Genomic DNA, 27,256 nt, shown 5'->3' with positions numbered 1-27,256 from the left:
TTAACATTACTGATCAAGCATCCTATGACTTCCCAACTCAGAGTAACAACCAAAGTTGCTAGAGCCCTCCTTCCTCTACACAACATTTCAACCTCATCTCTATCTCTTCTCCCTCACTGTTTACTCTGCTCTAGCCATACCAGATTTGTGACTACTCCTGTAAAAAGCAGTGTCACAAATTCTGCACATAGTTTCTTCCATCTGGAATGCTCTTCTGTTGACAGTTTCATGCTTTTTTTTTTTTTTTTTTTTTACTTTCTTCAGGTCACTACACTCATGTAACCTCCATCAGAAAAGCCTCCTTGATCCAGTGTTAAAAAGCATACATACCTCACAAGCATCCCCTTCACTCCTTGCTTAATCACACTGTTCTTTCTTCATGTGTTTTGCTTATTTTTTGTTATTAGCTATTTCCTTTCCCTAGACTGTAAACTCCATGATGGCAGAAGATTGCCCTGTTGTTTGATATGTCCCACATGCCTAGAATAATATCATCTCAGAGTAAATTTCAATAAATATTGTTGCATGAAGAAAGGAACATCACAATAAGATTAACTAATCTGACCTGTTTAGTAAGGAGGTACGTTCTTACAATGAACAATATGCTGTAAATATTAAAATCTTTAAGAAAAAAAAATCACATCTAAGATGGGTGGGCAACTTACTTAGCTTGTTACAAAATAAAACCTTGTGTTTTATGTTGTTATTTATTTTGGGTTTTTTTTTTTTCTTTCTTTTTTTATCTAAGAGTCAACAGAAATTCAATGAGTTTAGCCTCTGTTATTCTGTTTTGTGAGGAATATTGTCATCCCTCCAGACACAGCTAGAGTTGTTCATGATCTGCCATTATCTAATGTGGGCCAGGGCTTGGCTTTGGAGCCAGAATAGTCCATTAAATCAAGCAGGTATCCTGTGTAGGTCCACCAAAGGGAAGATGGCATGGGGCAAAATTAAACAGGTAGGTAGTCTAGAGAAGCAAGTCTCACAGGGATGGGGGAATTAAGTAGCAGTATTCTGGCCATGGATGGTACACAGAGAATGCAATTTAGGAATCAGTTTATTAGGAGTTTTTGCAGTGTTAATGACAGGAAACCAACTAAAAATAGCTTTCTCACTAAAGGGAATACATTGGTTCATGCATCAAAAAGTTTGAAAGCACAGAAGTTTCAATCACAGCTAGACACAGGGCCTTAAGTGCTCTTCATCTCCTGAACAGACTCATGTTTCATGGTAGGTCAGATGGCTTGACATAAACCCACTTTATATCCCAGAGCCTATCAATCTGAATCAATCTGAATGGGATAGTTTTCTTCTGATAGAAGAAGAAACATTCCAGAGAAGATTCTGCATGGATGGGCTCAAGTCTTGTACTTGTTCCTGAACCCATCAGAATGTCCAGGAAAATGGGGGAGCTGTACCAAGCATGGATCATATACCTTCCCTATGATTCATGGCACCAGACTCATATGACCACATAAGATGGATTCCATAAAAGAAAGAGGAACTATTAACAGAGTAAGGAGGGAAAGCCATATGGATAACAACAATACACAACAACTACATGCATAGGCAATAAAAATTTAGTAATCAGTCAGGTATTTGACACGAGGGAAGCTTTTTTTATGTGAGGGAAGAAAAATGAATTCTTTATACATGTTAAGAATGCCCAGAGATGATAAAGATATTAGTGAAGAATGGACAGTATGCCACTGTAATATTTATTTTTCCCTAGAGTATGTTATCAGTAAAAAGCAATAATTGAATAACATCATACTAAAGATAAATTCTCAAAAAACAGATGAATTTTGTACCACTTTTTATTTGTCTTTTACATGAATGGCAGGTAAAAATATGCTCCCCCAACATGAAATATTAATTTAAAACTAGCCAAACTTAAGATGTCAGAGAAATGTCATAATTATGGATTTTCAGTATAGTTAGTGAAAATATATTTTACAGCTTAAAAATGAAAATAAAATACAGACCCTCTCAGTTATTAATAATGATTTACCAATTACCTACAGCCCAATTTTTAAATTATAATTATAGAACTATCTTCTATATTTCCTGTATAATTCATTATAGTTTATATTTTCTTTGCCTCTTTCTATTTTTACATATTGCCTCTTACAGTTAATTAAGGGATATTTCTCTTCCAGTGTAGGAGACAAAGACATCTGGAGTAGGAGAAGAGAAAGATCAGGTTTGGGGTTATTCACTGGTCATGTACGCTTTCCTTTGAACTATTGTTTCTATCTAACAAGGAAGGAAAACACATATTGCATGTAGCATTAATTAGATATGGTTCAGTTCTGGAAGCCAAACTGAATTTCTCTAAATAAGGAGGAGCTACTGAAAATAAACATTAATGATAAAGTGTTACTGACCATGAATTCTTATACTTTGTGAATCATTTTGCTTATGTCTATTCTTTTAAGAATTTTTGTTTGTTTATTTATTTATTTATTATTTTTTTGAATTTTTTATAAACATATAATATATTTTTCCCCAGGGGTACAGGTCTGTGAATCGCCAGGTTTACACACTACACAGTTCTTTTAAGAATTTAATGTCCCTAAATTCTGCAGTCTTCTGCGTCACTCCTCTCTTTAAAACCCAAATAGTAGAAGTTTGCATTTCTCTCTCTTTTTGATAATTAGGAAATAGTGTCTTTTATTAAGTCTCCTTCCTCAAATATTTCTTGGTAACTTTCAGGAACATTTTCTTGTTCCACAATTGTTTCCTGTATGTCACTAGGCATCTTCCATTCAAGCTGCTTCTATTAGTTTCTATAGAGATCACTGCCCGTCAGGTCAATATTATTCCTCCAGGACTCTGGAACTGTCTTAAGTGTGAGAACACATCCATCCAATAATTTCTTAAAGTTTACTGCTTCACAAAGTTTTACTCAAAGGCCTGAAAATAGAAAAAGTTACAATGTATACTGGGGAAAGGAGGCATGGAAATTCCACCATTCCGCTCATACCAGATAGTAGATATAATTGTTGCTAGAATCCATGTGCCGTACTCCTCTTCCAGAGATCTGCCATCACTGTCCTGGGCCCCAGACTTGCCACTCAGTTGCAGGGATCAATTTCTCTTCCATGACCATGTTCCTTTCCATTAGGACTTTCTTACTCAAGAGTCTGCACACAGAACTCAAGCAATATCATGCAGACCATTTAGCACTTCAATACACAAAAATTCTTTTCTAGAATAGGATCAACTTTACAGTTTCACATCTAAAAGACCTCATTTAAGAGTCTCTCAGTCCACACTAAGTTACATATATGATCTTCCTGAAGGGATCAATTGTGCTTCTGTATCAAAAGCAACACGCAAAGTAGTAGTTTGTCCTGAAAACACTATTTAAGAGGAGAAGTCAGTAAATATACTTTAAGATGATGAATTGCATTTTGGAAATGAAAATATAAAACTTAAACCTCTCTGGGGATGCAGGAGAGTGGAATGTACTCTCTCCTTTTCATGAATACACTTTTGTTCTCTCTAAGAATGATCCTGACTTTCAAATATGCAAATGTATCGCTGTGAGTATAAGGAGCAAATGACTGGCACAATTGGATCTCCAATCCTTTCTGTGGGCCATTTCTAAAATTGCTATGAATTAGAAGTCTGTGGAGCAGAAACTGAATTACCAGAGTCTATTTTTTCAAAGGGTCTATTTTGCCATAGTTCCACATTGATATAATTATGAAAATATGTGACAATAATGCTTCCTTTCCTGAGAGCTGGAGTAGTCACACTGAATTGAAAGAACAGCATAGTCGAGATGCAACGTCGGAAGATGGCGCTACTCTCCAAGAGAGAGGGGATTCTTCCCCACGCCACCCCACTCCCGCCCTCCCACCCACCTCCCTAACCCCCCTCCCCCCATCATGGTTTGTGTAATTTCTGGCTAACCTGTATGCAACAAGCAACAGGTGGCAAGACAACTGATGTGTGCATGAAACTGTGAGATTGAAAAATCTGAATGTCTAACCAGAATGGTGGTTTTACAAAGAAATATTACCATTTACTTTTTTTTATTCAATGCACATTTTTGAGTACTTGCCATTTGTAACGTTCTGAATCATGGAGGATATAGACAAGAAATCATGCCTGCAGAAAGCTAACAGTTTATCCACATTGCGCATATACACATACCCATGCATGCACGCAAGACTTAAATATGCTAACACGGGATACGTACAATAAGGAAAGGCAGAAAATGATTAGGCTGTTCCGAAGACAGCCACTCTGGGCAGAGAATAAAGACAGAGTTAGGAATAATCAGGGAAACAATTGGACTGGAAAAACGGCACATGCAGGTGTAAGATGCTTTGAGCTGAACTTGGAGGCCTCTGAGTAACACACGGCCGTGCTCATACATTATTTCAGAATAATGAGGTTCTACCAAAGGCTTTTGAGCCAGGAAGTGGGCGATCAGAGCTGTGCTTCGGAAGTCAGCTTGTTCGGTGGTGTGGAGAAGGTAAGGTTGGGACAGAGGAAGATGATGAAAAAAGTCGGGGTAGGGGGCGGAATTGACATGCTAACAGCTGGCTCTTGAAATTGGTCGTACAGCTATTATTAATGCATTTTACATGAGGAAAATAGTTTGACCTTTAAGAGTCTGCATGTAATGTTTATCCGGGCTTATGTAAGTTATTAAGGCAAAACTATTCCAGATGTTTCGCAATGTTTACTACACGAAAGTTTCCTGCTGGTATTTGCAAGTATATTGCAATAATGTGATAAAAGCTTAGAAGTGAGAGAAAAAAAGCAATCTGCCTTTTATCTCTCTTGTATCACACATACGCTTAGTAATTGCAGGGGGCTGCTTGTAGAGCATCCCTTGGAAAGCACAGAACCCACCACATTTGGGCAGTGGTCGAGAATGAGGAAGGCATTTATACAGTTTCTTGGTAACATATTTGGTATTATTTCTTTTCTCTCCAAACCCTTTCCATGTTGAACAGTTTAACTAATCTTGCTTTTGGAAAATTAAGAGAGTGTAGGGAAGATGGGATTGAAAAGCTGCCTCCAGAGAGCTCTTGTAAAAAAACAACAATAATGTTAAAGCTGAAGAGGTTTTTTGTTGCACCAACAAAAGTATGGTCACCTGTCTGGTAAGACATGTTGTTAGCATTAATGCTAATAGGATTAGCAATTACTCTTCTTTATCCATTCCCCCATTCATCTAATGGAAATTTATGAATACCAGGCATGCATTAGTGTGCTATGGTCTGAGGAGGTTGTCAAGGACTCCAGCTTAGGGCACAATTGGCAATACAACAGCTAAGGGGACATGGGGACATGAAGGACCATGGTGTGTTCAGGAATCGAAAGTGCCAGGGAATGAGACTGATTAGAAGGCACAGCCCAGATCATGATATGCTTTGCATAAATCATTTAAAAACCTGGGATTTACCCTGAGCAAGTGTGATTCTTTTTGATGGCCACTTCTTATATTCAAAACCTGAAATTATAAACAACATACTTACAAACAAAATCTGTTCTGGTTGGCGGTCCTTTTGATCCTCTTCTGAATTTGGGTATGACTCACTCAGTATTGACACAATAAAAAAAAAAAGACAGTTGCTAGTGCTAGAACTATTTGCTCTGCCAGATTTCCGGGTGGCTGGTTTCAGTCCTAAGTGGGAAGTTGGACAAATTGAAGTACTTTACAGTGGAGGACATCTTCTGGTCAGAGCAGCAACATCTGAGAATGAAATGTGATTGTAAAATACGCAGTGGAAGGAGAGCTAAGAATGTTTCCTTAATTTGCTTCTGTAGAAGAGTTTAACTCCCGTAAAGTGCTTACAACAGTATTTGGCCCATAGCACTCAACAAACAGTAGCTACTAGTATTAATAGTATGAATTAAAATTTAAAGGAAAATTAGAATAGGAAGAAATAAAGAAGATGATAAACATGGACTACTATTTGGAATGCTTGTTAATATAGCTTGAAGGTACCCCAACTGATACGTTCACGACCAACGCTCTTGTCATAGGCACATCCTCTGTGCCAGGCATGGAACAGGCTGTGAGGACACAGCAGGGATCAAAGGAGACAAAAAGCCCACCTTTGAGGAGGTTAAACTCTGGGTGTTTGGCTTAGGCTTTGGAGACTGGAGATAGGGTTCTGTGATCAAATTCCCAATCTATGGATACCACTATGGCTCTTTTCACTTCCTCCTGCAAGTCTGCTGAAGAGGATTCTGGTGAGGGTGAAGATGGTGGTTAGAAGGGACGGCAACAACTGAATGGCTCTCACCTGAATGCAGGAGTCATTACTCTTGGGGCTGCTGCTGCTGGATCAGCACTTGTCCTACCCCACAACCCACAGACTTCTCCCTGTGCCGAGCAGTGTTACTTTTAGGGTATTCGTGATTCCATTTGTGTGACGATGCTGTTCCTGCTTCGTGTTGGGTCCCAGGATAGCGGAGTTCAATTTTAAACTGAATGCTAATCCATTATCAGGTCAGTTATGACTTAGAAGCTTTGGAAGCAGTTTTTCAAAGCAGCCTGACCCAATCTGTCATTGCCAAACTGATACTTCCCTGGAGAGAAAAAAAAAAAATCTGTTTTGTCTTTTGTTTAGAATATGTACTAAAAATGAGAGTAGATGATGTTGAGAATGAAGAGTTTCACAGTCTAAAAATATCTTAATTATTGTTTAAACCATATTTTTCCTGTGTAATACTAAAACTTTACTTTGAAAACTTCTAAAAATTTCACACATACATCTGTGAAAGCTGTGAAATTGATTCTATTTAGCAATGATTCTTTTAACTTTGGTCTTTACTGGTGTCAAAAACTTGCTGTAATGCTGTTTGCTCTACAGAGACTTTCAGTGCATACTTCAACAGTCCAGGCACCTAAAAGAACTCTTTTTGGTGTCATTTTATCTTTTTACCCACAGGAATGTGGGCTCAATTATATTATTGATTCTGAAGTAGTTCTTCTTCTTCTTCTTCTTTTTTTTTTTTCTTTTCCCAAGGAGAGAGGGAATGGGAGCAGAGTAGGGAAGGGCAGAGGGAGAGAGAATCTTAAGCAGAATCCCAGCATTGAGTGTAGTTAGCCCCACAGGGCTCCATGAGGGGCTCGATCTCACACCCCTTAGATCGTGGCCCTGAGACTAGGACACTGAGATCATGACCTGAGCCAAAATCGAGGGTCAAACACAGCCAACTGAGCCACCCAGGCTCCCCACCGTGATGTAGTTCTTAAAGCAGGAGGTATATCTAGGCTTTCTAGATTGAAGCGTGGTGTTTGAAATGGTGTGAATAGATTCAAATAACTCATATGTATGCAAGCAGGCACACACACACACACACACACACACACACACACACGCTGTCTTCTGCTAATAATTAGGCTGAAGTAAGACTTCCAGCAAAAGAACAGGGAATTCAGAACAATTGGTTTGTGATAACTTAGAATGAAAAGTGTTATTTACTTAGAAAATGGCTTCAGTAAGTGTAAATTAACCTAAATTAGGCTCTTTTCAGGGAGTTTGTATAAATAGATTGCTATGTCAGTGAAATTATATATATTACTGTGTACCACTTTCATCAAAATTTTTAACAAAATGTCTCAAGTTATTGTTGATGACTATCCCTAGAGCAATGTGTATTGGATGACAATCCAGATAGGAAAATTTTAAAAATAGATGAACAATTGTTTCCAAATATATTCTAATAAGATATACCTTAAGGGATTTTCTTCTATTTAACACTGTATCATGAACATAGTGACACAAGTTATCTTTCCAAATCTGTTAATTAAACAAAACTGGAAGAGAAAGGTAATGCAATCGAGATTATAGTACAATTAAGATTCCAGGGAATTGTCCAAGAACTCAGCAGTCCAAAGGGACTGCAACTAACAGTTACAATTAAGGAAGATTAAAGTTTAGTGTTTGAATAAAATGGTTTTTAATTAAAAAAATAAAATATAAGTTGGGAGGTACCTGATTTCATAGACATATATGTGAAAAAAAGGTCAAGAGAGTTTTAATGAGCTAACAGTATAAATATCTCATGACTCTTAAAAATATCATATAGATAAAGGCAATATAATTTTCATCTTCAGTGGTCATGATACATCTGGGGTATTATGTTTAGTACAGATAGTCCCCAACTTACAATATTTCCTCTTAGACAGTTATTTAAATTTACGATGATGTGAAGGTAATATACATTCTGTAAAAACCGTACTTGGAATTTTGAATTTAGATCTTTTCCTGGGCTGGTGATAAATAGTACAATACTCTTGTATGATTTGGCCAGTGGCAGTGGGCCACAGCTCCCAGTCAGTGGTGTTTATATGTGCGTATGTGCGTATCATGAGGGGAAACCATTGTTATAACCACTCTGTACCCATACAACTGTTGGTTTTCACTTTCAGTATTCTTTTTCGTCTTGCAATGGACAAACAAACTTGCATCGAAATTATGAAAAGATTAAGTTATTTCCAAATAAACCCACCAGTTTTTCAGAAGATGCCTTAATTTCAGTCATATGTACATTAAAGTTTCTGATCTCTTCTTGGAAATACACTCTTTATTTTTTCTTTTCTCTCTTTTTGGAAACTACTTTTTTCTCTCTTATTCTTAGAGAATCAGATTGACTATCAAAACTGCAGCCCTAATTTCTCCCATAGGCCTGTTTCCTGGGAAGATGGCTATCCCCTATGCCTGGTCATGTGCATCTCTTCTTTACGTTCACTGAGAGAGAGGCTGAAGCCAGATAACTTAAGGTCTTTCAAGCCATGGAGGAAAAAATTAGTTTTTCTTTCTGAGAGCTAGAAAGTTCTTAGAGAGTGTTTGAGAATAAGGATCGCATGATATGAAAGTATCATTTTGTCCACTGCTGAGTGGTGATATGATGGCAGAGGGCCAACAAGAGGCAGGCAGCCAAGGACAGTTATCAAGCCAGAACCGACTAGCTCTGGTTGAAGTAGTAGTGAGGAGCAGGGGTGGTAAGAAATGCTAGGATTGAGGATATGCTGTATTTTAAAATATATGTTTCATAAAGCATGCAACTGGCAAGAGAGCATCTTTTGCTACATAAAAACTGGAATTTGGTCTTTGAAATTATTATTTTATGGCCTCTCTGATTTGGTAATTGCTAACACAAGGGAAAACTTCAAAGGGCAGTGTATTGTACTAGTGAGCATTTCTGCAATAGGCTTGAGAACAGTTGTTAGTCATCAATTGAGCTTTCCTTTCTCTCTTTCTCTGAGGAAAAGAAAGAAAATGGACTCCTGAACACTAAGGAAGTTACAGAGGCAGATGAAGTTACAACGGCGTGGTTTTTACATGCCTTTATGTACATGTTTTTGTCTTTATTTTTCCTAAATCATACACATAAAGAATTATTTGCATTAGCCATCTTGTTGGATAAATGACTTGAAAGACTTGTGAATTTTCTGAAAATGTAAGCACTTTAGCATATAAATGGAAAAGCATTAATGAAACAGGATGACATCTCTACCATAAGTCTTTAGATATTATACATAATTACTTGGCAGCAAATCAATATAGCTCCCCTCTTCAGTTGTGGTAAATTTGGCAGTTTTGAATTCCCCCAATATAATAAGTATACAGTATATCATTTTTTGGTCTAAATTCCTCATTAGAGTTAAAAATTAATGTTCCCAACAGAACAGCGATAACCTCACTTCTTCAAGTACCCATTTTGTCCAAATATCCCAACCTTTTATTGAGGGTGTTTGGTTGGATCAGTTAGAGGAAGGGTGGGTGCATCTATTAAAGTAAAATTTTTCCTGCCTCGAAACCAGCGACCACACAGAAACTTGGAGTCTACCTGGAGAAACATCTATGTACTAACAATTTGACAGATACCTTTTTAAATATTTAATCTTTTGAGAGGGAAGTGAATATTTATCTTTAGTTTTCAGGGTTTGGGAAATTGTGCAAAATTTATGTAACTGGGATGTTTAGAATAAAATGGGAAATTACTCAGCTACCATTGGGAATAGTTATAAATAAGAGTTTGTATGTGTGTGCTTACTTACTAGAATGAATGCACAAAGGTTTTCTTTTTTGTTTGGTTTTGGATTTTTTTTTTTTTTTAAGTATAAGCTGCAAGATTTCACTTGGCACAGCTCCTAGAATGTAAGGGAAATTTAGAAGCAGCCAGAGTTGCCCTCCTTTTCACTTCTGTTGAGATTGATGCCTGAGGCTGGATAGAATACAAATTCCTGCTATTCCATCTTGTAAGTGGGAACATCCTGTTTACTTAGGCACAATGCACATGTTATTGTGTTGATTTGATTCTTTGCATAAATGATGAGAGCAGGAAAGTCAGCACAACAAAAGAGGAAAGAGAAAGCAATTGTTGACTTGCTGAACTTGAGCACTGCTGAACTTGAGTAAGCTGTAGGGAAGCAACGTGAAACATTCAGAGGATGGTGGAATCTGGATGCAAATATCTGGATTTGAATCACAACGTGGATGCTCATTCGATTTATGGCCTTGGGTGAGCTACTTGCTCTCTCTGAGTTTCCGTGTTCTCATTCATAAAAATGAGGATAATGATGCCCATCTTAAAGATTTGTGTCGAAATACTGCCTCAGAAGGAATGAGCACATAGGGATTATTCCAAAAAAAGTAGCTGAATCTGAGAACTCCTTGTTCCTTTATTCCAAGTTGCCTGGCTTTGCTGTATTTTCTTATTTTTGAATGTTTGGCTTAAATATTCAGCAATATGCTTCAAAGTAATTTTGAGACAAGACAAAAAGAAGTATATGGAACGAGCTGTAGATTTATTTCTCTCTCTCTTCTTTTCCTAGAGGGCTCTCCTAAAGATTTGGACAGTATACATACTGTTTTATGCCTTTGGTGGTGGCCTATACATTGAAAATTTTCAATTGATTTTATTTAATGATCAGTGTTTAAAGCTGTTGACTTCTGCTACTTTTTTCCCTATTACCTGATGCCTGTTTTAGATACCTTTGTGTTCACTGTCAGATATTTTATAACGGGTTTTTTCCCAGCTTTAAAAAATTTGTTACACGGATATATTTTTGAGGAACATCAAATGTCTACTGTCTTTTTTAAATAAGTGGTATACTATGGTTAAAAACAAATAAAAATAATTATAAAATTGAAGATTTTTTTCAAATTACAGTTATATGTTGATACTTAAAATTTCTAGGATTTCTAATATTCTGTCCGTAAGGTGATGCTGGAGGAGGTCATCAAGAGCATTTGACCACTGTTGACCCCCAACCTGGCTTGGGCAATCAAAAGCTCCTCACCCCCTTTCCTGTCCTTGGAAAGTGCATTTTGCTCAACATTCCCACAGTAGGGTCAGTTTTAAGTAAAAGAGCACTTCAACTCCTTCCATTTTGACCTTAAACTTTCTAATTGATTATGTTCTTCTTTCCAGCTATCTCTTAACTCAAGCAAGGAACACTGTGGGCAAAGCATCCCTTAATGGGAACCAAAATGACCCCTCAAGCAATGAGGAATGCCCTGAGCCCACAAGACCCCATTACTCTAGGACAATGATCAATTTAACCTTCACTTCCCACTGGCATATGACCACCTACTTTTGTCCTACATTTTCCCTTTACAAACCTGAAGTATTTTTGGCACTTTGGAGACAGTCTTTGAGACATTAGTCCACTGTCTCCCTGGTGTTGGCCTCATTGAATAAATTCCTTTCTTGTTTCACCACCAGTCTCTCAGCCTTTGTATTTTGTCAGTGGCAAGTAGCCAAAAACAGTCTGTTCAAGGCCCCCAGGCCAGGTGGAGAAAACTGGACAGCTACAAGCAAAAAAATGAAACTAGATTATCATCTTATACCATACACAAAACTCAACTTAAAGACTTGAATGACCGGAAGCCATAAAATTCCTAGAAAAAAACTTAAGTGAAAAATATTTTGACTTCAGTCTCAGCAATGATTTTTTGAACCTAACTACAAAAACAAAAATAAACAAATGAGATTACATCAAACTAAAAAGCTTTTGCTAAGCAAAGGACATCATCAACAAAATGAAAAGACAACCACTGAATGAGAGAAAATATTTGTAAATTATGTATCCAATGAAAGGTTAATATCCAAAATATATAAAGGATACATAGAACTCAATAGCAAGAAACCATACAATCAAACAATGGGTAGAAGACCTGAATAGATATTTTTCCAAAGAAGATGTACAGTTGGCCAACAGACACAGGAAAAGATGCTCAACATCTCTAATCATCAGAGGAATGTGAATCAAGCCATAATAAGATAACCACTTCATATTTATTACAATAGTTATTATCCAAAAAAAGAAAAAAAAGAAGTGTTGGGAAGGATGTGGGAGAATGAAAACTTTAACACACTGTTGGTGGGAATGTAAATTGGTGTAACCACTAGAGAAAACAGTATGGAGTTTCCTAAAAAATTTAAAAATTATATGATCCAGTGATTCTAGTACTAGATATTTATCTGAAGAAACAAAACTCTAATTTGAAAAGATATATACACCTCCATGCATTATTTGTAATAACCAAGATATGGAAATGACTTAAATAACCACCAATGAATGAATGGATTAAGAAAATGTGGTATACCCACTTAAGCCCCCATGTTGCATCACCACTTCCTCATATCAGGGAGATCATATGATAGTTGTCTTTCTCCGCTTGACTTATTTCGCTAAGCATGATACGCTCTAGTTGGGGGAGGGGGTTTGGGAGAAGGGGGTGGTATTATGGACATTGGGGAGGGTATGTGTTTTGGTGAGTGCTGTGAAGTGTGTAAACCTGGTGATTCACAGACCTGTACCCCTGGGGATAAAAATATATGTTTATAAAAAATAAAAAATTATAGTGTGTAAAAAAGAAAATGTGGTATATATATATCTATAAAATGGAATACTATTCAGTCTTAAATAAAGAATAAAATCTTGTCATTTTTAATAACATAGATGGATCTTGATGCTTATGCTAATAAGGCAGAAAAAGAAAGACAAGTACTATACAATTTCAATGACATGTGGAACCAAAAAAACAAGCACACAAAACAAAGTAAAACTCATAGATGCAAAGAACAGAACAGTGGTTGCTAGCAGAGAAGGAGTTTGGGGATAAATGAAATGGGTTAACAGGTACAAATTTCCAATTATAAAATAAATATTTCACTGTGATACTATATACAGCATGGTGGCTGTGGTCAGTAATATTGTAGTACATACTTGATAGTTGCCAAAAGAGTAATTCTAAAAGTTTTCATCACAAGAAACAAAAATTGTAATTTTCTATGGTGACAGATGGTAACCAGACTTATTATGGTGATCATGTGCTGTGTATATAAATATAGAGTCATTATATTATACATCAGAAACTACTACAATGCTATATGCCAGTTATACCTCAATAAAACCAAAACCAAAACAAACAGAAATAATTGATACAGTTATGAGTAATATATTTACTAAAATTGCCTGTAAGATTTGATTTGATTTCTTTTTCTTTTTTTTTTTTTTTTTTAATTTTTAATTTTTTATAAACATATATTTTTATCCCCAGGGGTACAGGTCTGTGAATCACCAGGTTTACACACTTCACAGCACTCACCAAAGCACATACCCTCCCCAATGTCCATAATCCCACCCCCTTATCCCAAACCCCCTCCCCCCGGCAACCCTCAGTTTGTTTTGTGAGATTAAGAGTCACTTATGGTTTGTCTCCCTCCCAATCCCATCTTGTTTCATTTATTCTTCTTCTACCCACTTAAGCCTCCATGTTGCATCACCACTTCCTCATATCAGGGAGATCATATGATAGTTGTCTTTCTCTGCTTGACTTATTTCGCTAAGCATGATACACTCTAGTTCCATCCATGTTGTTGCAAATGGCAAGATTTCATTTCTTTTGATGGCTGCATAGTATTCCATTGTGTATATATACCACATCTTCTTGATCCATTCATCTGTTGATGGACATCTAGGTTCTTTCCATAGTTTGGCTATTGTGGACATTGCTGCTATAAAAACACATTCGGGTGCATGTGTCCCTTTGGATCACTACATTTGTATCTTTAGGGTAAATACCCAATAGTGCAATTGCTGGGTCATAGGGCAGTTCTATTTTCAACATTTTGAGGAACCTCCATGCTGTTTTCCAGAGTGGCTGTACCAGCTTGCATTCCCACCAACAGTGTAGGAGGGTTCCCCTTTCTCCGCATCCTCGCCAGCATCTGTCATTTCCTGACTTGTTGATTTTAGCCATTCTGACTGGTGTGAGGTGATATCTCATTGTGGTTTTGATTTGTATTTCCCTGATGCCGAGTGATATGGAGCACTTTTTCATGTGTCTGTTCGCCATCTGGATGTCTTCTTTGCAGAAATGTCTGTTCATGTCTTCTGCCCATTTCTTGATTGGATTATTTGTTCTTTGGGTGTTGAGTTTGCTAAGTTCTTTATAGATTCTGGACACTAGTCCTTTATCTGATATGTCGTTTGCAAATATCTTCTCCCATTCTGTCAGTTGTCTTTTGATTTTGTTAACTGTTTCCTTTGCTGTGCAAAAGCTTTTGATCTTGATGAAATCCCAGTAGTTCATTTTTTCCCTTGCTTCCCTTGCCTTTTGTGTTGTTCCTAGGAAGATGTTGCTGCGGCAGAGGTCGAAGAGGTTGCTGCCTGTGTTCTCCTCAAGGATTTTGATGGATTCCTTTCGTACATTGAGGTCCTTCATCCATTTTGAGTCTATTTTTGTGTGTGGTGTAAGGAAATGTTCCAATTTCATTTTTCTGCATGTGGCTGTCCAATTTTCCCAGCACCATTTATTGAAGAGGCTGTCTTTTTTCCATTGGACATTCTTTCCTGCTTTGTCGAAGATTAGTTGACCATAGATTTGAGGGTCTATTTCTGGGCTCTCTATTCTGTTCCATTGATCTATGTGTCTGTTTTTGTGCCAGTACCATGCTGTCTTGATGATGACAGCTTTGTAGTAGAGCTTGAAGTCCGGAATTGTGATGCCACCAACGTTGGCTTTCTTTTTCAATATCCCTTTGGCTATTCGAGGTCTTTTCTGGTTCCATATAAATTTTAGAATTATTTGTTCCATTTCTTTGAAAAAGATGGATGGTACTTTGATAGGAATTGCATTAAATGTGTAGATTGCTTTAGGTAGCATAGACATTTTCACAATATTTATTCTTCCAATCCAGGAGCATGGAACATTTTTCCATTTCTTTGTGTCTTCCTCAATTTCTTTCATGAGTACTTTATAGTTTTCTGAGTATAGATTCTGTGTCTCTTTGGTTAGGTTTATTCCTAGGTATCTTATGGTTTTGGATGCAATTGTAAATGGGATTGACTCCTTAATATCTCTTTCTTCTGTCTTGCTGTTGGTGTAGAGAAATGCAACTGATTTCTGTGCATTGATTTTATATCCTGACACTTTACTGAATTCCTGTATAAGTTCTAGCAGTTTTGGAGTGGAGTCTTTTGGGTTTTCCACATATAGTATCATATCATCTGCGAAGAGTGATAATTTGACTTCTTCTTTGCCGATTTGGATGCCTTTAATTTCCTTTTGTTGTCTGATTGCTGAGGCTAGGACCTCTAGTACGATGTTGAATAGCAGTGGTGATAATGGACATCCCTGCCGTGTTCCTGACCTTAGCGGAAAAGCTTTCAGTTTTTCTCCATTGAGAATGATATTTGCGGTGGGTTTTTCATAGATGGCTTTGATGATATTGAGGTATGTGCCCTCTATCCCTACACTTTGAAGAGTTTTGATCAGGAAGGGATGTTGTACTTTGTCAAATGCTTTTTCAGCATCTATTGAGAGTATCATATGGTTCTTGTTCTTTCTTTTATTGATGTGTTGTATCACATTGACTGATTTGCGGATGTTGAACCAACCTTGCAGCCCTGGAATAAATCCCACTTGGTCGTGGTGAATAATCTTTTTAATGTACTGTTGAATCCTATTGGCTAGTATTTTGTTGAGTATTTTCGCATCTGTGTTCATCAAGGATATCGGTCTATAGCTCTCTTTTTTGGTGGGATCCTTGTCTGGTTTTGGGATCAAGGTGATGCTGGCCTCATAAAATGAGTTTGGAAGTTTTCCTTCCATTTCTATTTTTTGGAACAGTTTCAGGAGAATAGGAATTAGTTCTTCTTTAAATGTTTGGTAGAATTCCCCCGGGAAGCCGTCTGGCCCTGGGCTTTTGTTTGTTTGGAGATTTTTAATGACTGTTTCAATCTTCTTACTGGTTATGGGTCTGTTCAGGCTTTCTATTTCTTCCTGGTTCAGTTGTGGTAGTTTATATGTTTCTAGGAATGCATCCATTTCTTCCAGATTGTCAAATTTATTGCCGTAGAGTCGCTCATAGTATGTTCTTATAATAGTTTGTATTTCTTTGGTGTTAGTTGTGATCTCTCCTCTTTCATTCATGATTTTATTTATTTGGGTCCTTTCTCTTTTCTTTTTGATAAGTCGGGCCAGGGGTTTATCAATTTTATTAATTCTTTCAAAGAACCAGCTCCTAGTTTCGTTGATTTGTTCTATTGTTTTTTTGGTTTCTATTTCATTGATTTCTGCTCTGATCTTTATGATTTCTCTTCTCCTGCTGGGCTTAGGGTTTCTTTCTTGTTCTTTCTCCAGCTCCTTTAGGTGTAGGGTTAGGTTGTGTACCTGAGACCTTTCTTGTTTCTTGAGAAAGGCTTGTACCGCTATATATTTTCCTCTCAGGACTGCCTTTGTTGTGTCCCACAGATTTTGAACCGTTGTATTTTCATTATCATTTGTTTCCATGATTTTTTTCAATTCTTCTTTAATTTCCCGGTTGACCCATTCATTCTTTAGAAGGATACTGTTTAGTCTCCATGTATTTGGGTTCGTTCCAAACTTCCTTTTGTGGTTGAGTTCTAGCTTTAGAGCATTGTGGTCTGAAAATATGCAGGGAATGATCCCAATCTTTTGATACCGGTTGAGTCCTGATTTAGGACCGAGGATGTGATCTATTCTGGAGAATGTTCCATGTGCACTAGAGAAGAATGTGTATTCTGTTGCTTTGGGATGAAATATTCTGAATATATCTGTGATGTCCATCTGGTCCAGTGTGTCCTTTAAGGCCTTTATTTCCTTGCTGATCTTTTGCTTGGATGACCTGTCCATTTCAGTGAGGGGAGTGTTAAAGTCCCCTACTATCATTGTATTATTGTTGATGTGTTTCTTTGATTTTGTTATTAATTGGTTTATATAGTTGGCTGCTCCCACATTGGGGGCATAGATATTTAAAATTGTTAAATCTTCTTGTTGGACAGACCCTTTGAGTATGATATAGTGTCCTTCCTCATCTCTTATTATAGTCTTTGGCTTAAAATCTAATTGATCTGATATAAGGATTGCCACTCCTGCTTTCTTCTGATGTCCATTAGCATGGTAAATTCTTTTCCACCCCCTCACTTTAAATCTGGAGGTGTCTTCAGGCTTAAAATGTGTTTCTTGGAGGCAACATATAGATGGGTTTTGTTTTTTTTATCCATTCTGATACCCTGTGTCTTTTGACAGGGGCATTTAGCCCATTCACATTCAGGGTAACTATTGAGAGATATGAATTTAGTGCCATTGTATTGCCTGTAAGGTGACTGTTACTGTATATGGTCTCTGTTCCTTTCTGATCTACCACTTGTAGGCTCTCTCTTTGCTTAGAGGACCCCTTTCAAGATTTCCTGTAGAGCTGGTTTGGTATTTGCAAATTCTTTCAGTTGTTGTTTGTCCTGGAAGCTTTTAATCTCTCCTTCTATTTTCAATGATAGCCTAGCTGGATATAGTATTCTTGGCTGCATGTTTTTCTCGTTTAGTGCTCTGAAAATATCATGCCAGCTCTTTCTGGCCTGCCAGGTCTCTGTGGATAAGTCAGCTGCCAATCTAATATTTTTACCATTGTATGTTACAGACTTCTTTTCCCGGGCTGCTTTTTCAGGATTTTCTCTTTGTCATTGAGACTTGTAAATTTTACTATTAGGTGACAGGGTGTGGGCCTATTCTTATTGATTTTGAGGGGCATTCTCTGAACCTCCTGAATTTTGATGCTCGTTCCCTTTGCCATATTGGGGAAATTCTCCCCAATAATTCTCTCCAGTATACCTTCTGCTCCCCTCTCACTTTCTTCTTCTTCTGGAATCCCAATTATTCTAATGTTGTTTCGTCTTATGGTGTCACTTATCTCTCGAATTCTCCCCTCGTGGTCCAGTAGCTGTTTGTCCCTCTTTTGCTCAGCTTCTTTATTCTCTGTCATTTGGTCTTCTATATCACTAATTCTTTCTTCTGCCTCATTTATCCTAGCAGTTAGAGCCTCCATTTTTGATTGCACCTCATTAATAGCTTTTTTGATTTCACCTTGGTTAGATTTTAGTTCTTTTATTTCTCCAGAAAGGGCTTTTATATCTCTCAAGAGGGTTTCTCTAATATCTTCCATGCCTTTTTTGAGCCCGGATTGTGGATATGTAGTCAAGTATTCTGTTTAAAAGTTACTTGGGTTAGGTCTCCCTATACCACTTCAGTATGATTATGTAATTCTTCGGGGTTCATTTGTTTTTGATTGCCTAAGGTTTTAATTTTTTCCTTTCATTTTAGTATTTTAATATGGAGAACATTAATATGTTTCTAAAATCAAACTACATAAAAATGTAAACCAGACATGTATCACTCTCAGTGACATATATTTTCTCACTCCTGCTCCCCTGCAAAAGTAAATAAGAAAGATGCCAAAAAACTTATTTACTTTTGCAAAAGTAAGCACATACATATACACACACAACACATATACCACACACAGGAAGTATATCATATACTGATATGCACTATGCTTTTCTTATGAATATATCCTAAAAATCACCCCATATCTATTTATAGACGTCTTCCTCATTCTTTTTATAACTTGGTAGTGTGCCACTATGTGGGTGTAGTTTAGTAGACCAAGCCTTCTATTTGGGCACTCAGGTAATTTGCAATATTTTGTCATCACAAATAATGTGCAAAATATATTTTCATACTGTTCCAAACATACCTTCCTAGAGATGGGATTTCTGATACAGAATGTAAATGCATATATAATTTTATTATATATTGCCAAATTCTCCAGAAGAGTTGTACCATTTTGCATTCTCACAGCAATGTATGAGAGTGCCTGTTTCCCCACAGCCTTGCCAGCAGAGTGCATTATTAAGTTTTTGAATTTCTATCAATCTATAGTGACAAATGGTAACTTAGTGAGATTGTAATTTAAATCTCCTTTATTATAAATAACGTTGAATGCCATTTCATGTGTTTAAAGATCACATGCTCTTTGTGATTTTGTCTATATTCAAGTCTTTTGTCACTTTTTCTATAGAGTGTTGAATTTTTTTCTTTACTTAGATTAAAAAAAAATACTTCTTTATATACTAGGTATAGTATCCTTTTGTCTGTTGATATATGTTGCATAAAAATTTCTCCTTATTTGTTGTTTTAGTTTTTTTTGAATTTGATCTTTCATGATACCTTTTACAGAAATTATTCTATTGTCTACCAGACAATTTTGACAAATTTTATTTTTCTAATTATTAATTGTTGATCTTATCTATGCTTTTCATTTTTTATGCAGGTGTGCAAAATTTATTTCTAATTATCTTGTATTACATATATAATATAGTATAGATTTTTCCCTCTGTATCAATAGTTATTTCTTCCATGTACTTCTTCTCCCTTTTTATTTTTTTTTAAGATTTTATTTATTTATTTGACAGAGAGCACAGGTAGGCAGAGGCAGACAGAGAGAGAGGAAGGGAAGCAGGCTCCCTGCTGAGCAGAGAGCCAGATGTGGGGATCAATTCCAGCACCCTGGGATCAGGACCTGAGCTGAAGGCAAAGGCTTTAACCCACTGAGCCACCCAGGTGCCTCTTCTTCTCCCTTTAAAAAAAAAAAATTCATTTAGCTAACATTTTGTCTATTTTTTTACCCTTTTTAAGATTAAAATGTTGATTTAATTAATAATTAATTAATTTAAGACTTTATTTACTTATTTGAGAGAAAGAGTGAGTGAGATAGCAGAGAACACAAGCCAGGAGTAGGACAGAGGAAGACAGAGGAGAGACTCTTCAAAGAGCAGGGAGCTGGACACAGGACTGCATCCCAGGACCCTGGGATCATGATCTGAGCTGAAGGCAGGTGCTTAAGCAACTGAGCCACCCAGGTGCCCTAAAATTTTGATTTAATTTACTAGACTATTTTCTTTTCTGTACCTAATTAATCTCTGTGTTTATCTCTGTTATTTTCTTCATTGTGCTTATTTTGGCTTACTTGTTTTCTATTTTTTAAGCTGAGGATTTATTTAATGTTTATCTATCTCTCTATTGCTATGGATTGAGAAGCAGCAAACTTTTTTTGTAAAGGGCTTATAAATAGTATAAATTTTTGGTTTTGTGAGCCATATAATCTCTGTCACAGCTCACCAACTCGGCAGTTGCAGTGCAAAAGCAGCCATAAGACATACGTAAATAAATAAGCTGGACTGGGTTTGCCGGTCATACAAAACGGGCATTGAGCTGGGTTTGCCCCAGGGACTAGTTTTCTGACCCCTGATATAGATGTTTAAAACTGAAATTTCCCTGATCATTACTTTAAATATACCCCACAGATTCTATTGTTTTAGTTATCTTTCTTTTTTTAGAAGTTTTGTAACTTATGATTATATTTCCTCTTCCACTTTAATTTCCATGTGAAATTTCTTTTTTAATTTTCAGTTGTTTTGAATTGTGATCAGAGTGTTGTTGTAGTTGCTTATAATATGGAAATTACAGATCCTTTCTTTGTGACCTAATATAAATCTGGGGGGAATATTCTATGTGCATTTGAGAAGAAAACATATTCTCCATACTGCTGTATAGTGTTTGATATATCCCTCCACATTGTATATTGCTGATTATGTTATTTAGATCTTCTCTAGCCCGAATTTTAAAATTTTATTTGTCTTGAGCTGAAAATAATGCTTCAAAATCTTCTATTTTTAATGTTACTATTTCATCTTATATCTCTTATGGTTTGTTTTTAATAAATAGTTACAGTATTATTTGGTGTATAGAAATAACTTTTATTTCCTCCTTGTGAATTATGGCTTCTAGCATTTTAAAATGCCCTTTTTGTTCTCATTTAATGTTTCTTGGCTTGAATTTTACTTTGATATCAGAAACACAAGCCCTGCTTCCTTAATGTTCCCATTTGCCTAGTATGTCTTTGCCCTTGCTTTTATGTTTCAAACTTTTGAGTTACTGTTTTAAGTGTGTCTCTTATACACAGCAGAGCTGGGTTTGCTCTAGGAGCCAATCTGAAAATATTTTCCTCTCATATGTAAGTGAAGCCTGTTCATATTTATTTTCATGACTGATATGTTGCTTTTGTAATGTTATTTTATAATTACTGTATCTAGTGTCTTATATTTACTTTACCTCTTTCTGTATTTACCTTGTTCTGTATGTATTAAGCCTCCTTTCCTTTATTTAACATTTCTTTTGATATTGAAGGAGTTTTGTCTTATGTTTTATTCATGTATACTTATTAATATACTTAATATTAATATATACCTTTTATAGTGCCTTTAATCACCTTATTTCTTACTTAATGTTTCATTCTTCCCACCTATTATATTTGCAACAGTCAATGCTCTTATTCCATTTTTTCCCATTTTCTCCTTCCATTAGTTGTATTATTTTTTTTTGACAAAATATATGATGTTTACATACTATTTCCCTTCATACATCAAAACCCACCCTGTATTAGTTCTACAGTTAAGGATGTGAAATGTTCATCTTTGGTCCTTTTGTAGAAGCTTCCCAGTTGTTCTTTGTTTTCCATTGTGCTCATATTACAGTAGAAGGTTCATGAAGAGCTCCTGGTTACAGTGTATCTTGAGTTGCTTCTCATTCAAAGTTGTTCATTTTTATAGACTTGACGCTTGTTGAATATAAAATCCTTGGCTCAGACTTTTCTTAGATTTTTTGAAATGCTGCTACTCTTTGGTCTTGCTCTTGAAAAGTCTGGCAGCAGTGTAATTTTTTAAATTTTTATAATTTAATATTTTTGTCCAGGAATCCTGATGATTTTGTTTTTGTCTTTAAAGACTAATAGTTTTACTAAGATTTTGAGAACTTATTGTTCTGGGTCAGCTTTCCAGGGTACACTAGGGGCCTTTTCAGTATGTAAATTTAGCTGTGTTTTGAAAGCTTTGTGAGATTACAGTTTTAAATATTACTGCTATTAGATTGTTTTGCTTTTCTTTGGAGTCTGTAGTTACATGCACGCTGGGCGTTCCTGGCTTGCCTTCTGTTTCATTTACCATCTCTTCAATCATTTTTATTTCTTTATCTCATTTTATTTTCTTGATTGTTTTTCTTCTTTTCTTCAATGGCCTCATTAAATTTTCACTTGGATTTATTATACCTTGAGCATTTTGTAATCTATTCTTTTTTAAAAATAGTTTATATCTTTGTTTATATACTCTTTAGCTAACTAAACTCTTATTGCTCTCTTCCTATGAGAGTTTTGTTGTTGTTGTTTTGGGGACCATTTCTATTCTTAATTTTTATTTATTTATTTTTGTTAAAGGATTTTATTTATTTATTTGAGAGAGAGACAAGTGGGAGTGGGGTGAGGGATGGGCAGAGAGGGAGAAGCAGATTCCCAGATGAGCAGAGAACTAGTCGCAGGACTAGATCCCAGGACCCTGGGATCATGACCTGAGCCAAAGGCAGGCAGCAGGCTGACTGAGCCACCCAAGCATTCCTGATTCTTACTTAAAACAAAACAAAACAAAACAAAACCTTTAAATTCTCAATTGAGGATTTAAAATTCTAATTCAAGTGTGGTGTTGCAGTTCTCTCCAGGTGCGTGTGTGTGTGTGCGCGCGCACGTGTGGTTGAGGAGAATTTTCTCAGCTGATATCTTTGATTCACAGTTTGTGTTTCTTCTTTCAATAGCAATATATGAAATTTGACTTTTTTCTATTTCAGAACACCTGATGGACAAGATTCCTTGTTTGAGAGTGACCTCTTTCAATTTGTCAAACTATGGTCTAATTAAAGGATACTATTGTTTTCTTTTGGTGATGGTAGTGCTGGCCAAGTTGTTTTAGTTCTTTGTTTCTGTAAGATTGTTACTTCTCTCCCACACCTTTTGACTCTTTTTTTCCCCTTCTTTACTACTACATATTCCCAAGAGGCACTAATTTTCTCTGTTTACCTTTCTCTCCCAGCAATAATTCTCTGAGCCTACCACCTTCTCATTTTCAAGTACCTTCCAGATGCTTGGTGCTGTGAATTTCTAGATTCAGACCACTATTTGGATTTTGGTGCTGAATTTTTTTTTTCCTAGGGTGCTTTTCCTGTATCTCATCTGTGTACTGTTCCCCAAGGAATCTTTTAGCCTCCCTTTGCTTACTCTTCAGACACAACACAGGCAGGCAGCAGCAGTGAGAACTATGGAATTTGGTATTTATTTATTTCTTACAAGTAATATGAATTTGATATTTTCTCTCTTCTAGTAATGCTGAAGATTTGGGTCACATGTGGCTTTATTTGTCCTCCTTATTGCTCTTATGTTTTGGGAGGTAAGGGTTGAAGAGATTTACATTTAGGTAATCATTATTATCCTCTATACATGAAGTTTTATCTGTAGAGGTGTTTTGAAACTGACATTATATTAAAAAAATACATGGCAAAGTCTCCATGTGTACTGTCCTAGCAAGACAAGCCCCTCACTCTGCAGGTTTATATTCTGGAAATTTCCATTCCTTTTAGTGTAGCAATATCATTTTATTCTCCTAGGAATGAATCTTTCTCTGAAAAAGTAGGTTTCAAGAAATGTTTTTCATAAATTTATAACAGAAATAAATTAGAATTAGAATCTCTGGACTCAGTCTTATGATTGTACTGCCTTACCGGTCTATTTATGGTTTAATAAAGTAGATTTTCAGCTCTTCCTTTCTTCCCTTTGGTGTAAAGCTTATGTTTACTCCAAGTTTCGGGAAATTTAGTCTATGTAGGGGGAGTGAAAGTTGGGAGGACATAATCAGAAATTATGAGGCAATTTCCATTATTTGAAGGAATGAGGAAAGACCACCACTAGTAAATAAGACACCAGGTTGTTTGATATAAAAATGTCAGGAAGCTTCTCTTAGATGTACTATTGCAATGGAGTACTAAGTCTCTGGAGCCCACGGACTGCTCAAGTCACAAAACCAAGCAGCCTGCTCTGGAAAGTTCAGATGGACAACCCTACAGGACAGTCTGTCCAGAGGGAATTGTCAGCCTGGACTGTGTGAGTGCTCACCAGCAGTGTTTACAGATCTTTATATGACCTGCCATGGATATTAAAGAAGAAGAAGAAGAAGAAGAAGGGGAGGAGGAGGAGGAGGAGAAAAGTAGTAGTAGAAGGAGAAGAAGAAGAAAGAAGAACTCACCTGCCATAATTGTTGTTTAGTTTTTCTAAAATATTTGTTTAAATGTTTGTTGACCAGTACAATGTGCCATGTGCTGTTCTAGCAGTGGGGAGATAGTAGTTAATAAGACAGCCCAGGTCCTTGTCCTCATGGAGCCTGCATTCTATAGAGAGAGAGAAAAAAAAAAACATATACAGACACACATCTAAATGACAAATATTATGTTACACAGTGAAGTGCTCTGAAGTAAAAGCAATATTGTAATATGATAGAGAATCTGAGGTGGGGGAAACAGGTTAGGAGTGTTGTCACAGGAGTCTTCTCTGAGAGGTAACACTTAAGATTAAAAGCCACAGAAAGCCAATCATATGAAGAGCCAGAAGAGTTTTAGAAAAAAGGAACAGCAAAAACCATGCTTTCAGGGATCATGTCTATGGTTTGTTACTGGAGAAGTTTCTCTGAATGTAGAATCCCTGAAACCATGAGGAGGAGGCGCGGGGCTTTCTCCTCAGTGTGAAGCTGGCTCTCGGTGCTGCTTCCACAACCATTTATTGCCACTGATGATCCTTCTTCTCCTCTTTCCGGAAGTAAGAGGACGTAGTCTGAGTGGAAGGAAAAAAAAGAAAGAAAGAAAAAAGGAACATCAGACTGAGTTTGGCACATTTGAAAAACAGAATCAAGGCCAGAGTGTCTGGAAACTTAGTATACAAAGAGTTAAGTGAGGTCAGAGAGGTGGGGAGGAGACAGACTATTTGTAGTGGAAAAACTGGACATTCAAACTGTAATGTAAAGTCTTTGTAAAGTATTTGATGGGTGAGTGATCTAAACTGATTCCTGTTCTTAAATGATTGATTTAACAGTGGGTGATTTAATAAATAGTTAGGAATGAAAGGAAGGAGACCAAGGGTCAGGTTATTGCACTAGGCTTAGAAAAAGGTAATGGTAGCTTTGATCATAATGGCAGGACTGTGATACATCAGAATGTGATCTGGAGGATGGTTAATATGAATGATTAATAGATCGAATCACTGAGTGAGGGAAAGGGAAGAATGGAGGACGACCTCTACACTTTGGAGTTGAGCATCTAGTTGAATGTTGGGAAAATAATCCAAACAAATTGGCATTTATTGTTGCTGGTACACTGTAGCATGATCACAAAAGGAGGAAGGAGGAATGAAAAAAAACTAAACAAGGGACTGGTAGGAAGTTTCTATTTTCTTTTGTTGCACCTGATTGAATTTATGGTTTAATTTCAGAGAGTTGTCAGGATTCTGCTGATGGCTCAAGAGTAGTTGTTCCGGGATGCCTGGGTGGCTCAGTTGGTTAAGCGGCTGCCTTCGGCTCAGGTCATGATCCCAGCGTCCTGGGATCGAGTCCCACATCGGGCTCCTTGCTTGGTGGGGAGCCTGCTTCTCCCTCTGCCTCTGCCTGCCACTCTGCCTGTGCTTTCTCTCGCTTCTCTCTCTATGACAAATAAATAAATAAAATCTTTAAAAAAAAAAAAAGAGTAGTTGTTCCTACTGTAATATGCCCAGTCATGTCATCACCAAGTCTTCTGTGAGAGGTAGCGGGTAAGATTAGACTTGAAAAATCTTAGAAGTATAATTATAAATGAGCCAGGAGAAGAGCCCTCTAGAAAAAAGAAGCAGCACTAGGGTGCCCGGGTGGCTCAGTCATTAAGCATCTGCCTTTGGCTCAGGTCATGATCCCAGGCTCCCTGCTCAGTAGGAGGCCTGCTTCTCCCTCTCCCACTCCCCCTGCTTGTGTTCCTTCTCTGGCCCTCTCTGTCAAATAAATAAATAAAATCTTAAAAACAAAACCAAAAAAAAAAAAAAAGAAGAAGAAGAAGAAGAAGAAAGGGAAAAAAAGAAGAAACAAAGAAAGAAAAAAAAGGAACAGTGGAACAGTGCTGAGTTTGGCATTCAAGGTTCAGAATTGAGGATAATTGTGGCTGAAGCACAGTGAGTGGGGAGCTGAGTGGTTTGAAGTAGGTTGCAGAGATAGGTAGGAGCCAGATCACTTATAATGGAAAGTGTTGGACATTCAAACTATAATGCAAGGCCATTGGAGAATTTTATTTTATTTCAAGATTGATTTATTTATTTGAGGTGGGGAAGGGGCAGAGGGAGAGAGACAATCTCAAGCAGACTCCATGCTGAGCATGGAGCTCCACTTAGGGTTCCACATAGGCAGGGCTCGATCCCAGAACCCTGAGATCATGACATGAGCCAAAATCAAGAGTCAAACTCGACTTCACCTAGGCATCCCTATTAGAGAATTTTAAATTGGGGGAAGATTTAAACAGGAGGAGTTTCAGATTTTTTTTCAGAGTGGGAGACCATCCCATAATGGAATAATCCTTGTTTTAACAGCTTTGTATTTCCTATCAATCCTGTTGACCTCTGCAAATATCCTCTCCAAAGAATTGCGCAACACATGAGAAACTCCAGGCTTTCCTATCGTTTTCAAGCTTACAACCCAAATGAACCACTGCAGTCTCCTTTTTCTTTTGTAACTGACCTGGCCCATGTCCTATTTCTTGCATTCACATGGGGAATTTGCTACTCAACAAAAGAATTCTTGATAGTATAAGAAATACCCACTTAAGCTAGAATGACTAATAAAGTTGTAACAGCAATAGCAATGCAGAAAAAAATCAGGCATTCAGCTAAACTGAAAAGGTAGGGTAAGCAGTTTCTAGTCATGTATACCTGATTTACATATATATATATATATATATATATATATATATAAAATAAATGTATAAACTTTCTTCAGGTAGACAAGGAGCTGAGAGGAATC

General features: G+C 36.8%; 1 pseudogene; it reads left to right on the top strand.

Annotated features, from left to right (window-relative positions):
* The first annotated feature begins 24,860 nt into the window (after positions 1-24,860).
* On the top strand, positions 24,861-25,065 carry LOC123390096 (annotated as a pseudogene).
* The last annotated feature ends 2,191 nt before the right edge of the window (positions 25,066-27,256 follow it).

This window comes from Mustela putorius, unplaced genomic scaffold (genome assembly GCF_011764305.1).
Source record: "Mustela putorius furo isolate JIRA1106 unplaced genomic scaffold, ASM1176430v1.1 tig00537227_pilon_pilon_pilon, whole genome shotgun sequence".
In the NCBI taxonomy this organism is placed as follows: domain Eukaryota; kingdom Metazoa; phylum Chordata; class Mammalia; order Carnivora; family Mustelidae; genus Mustela; species Mustela putorius.
Note: the sequence above shows the minus strand (reverse complement) of the source record. Positions and strands in the feature narration are given on the sequence as shown.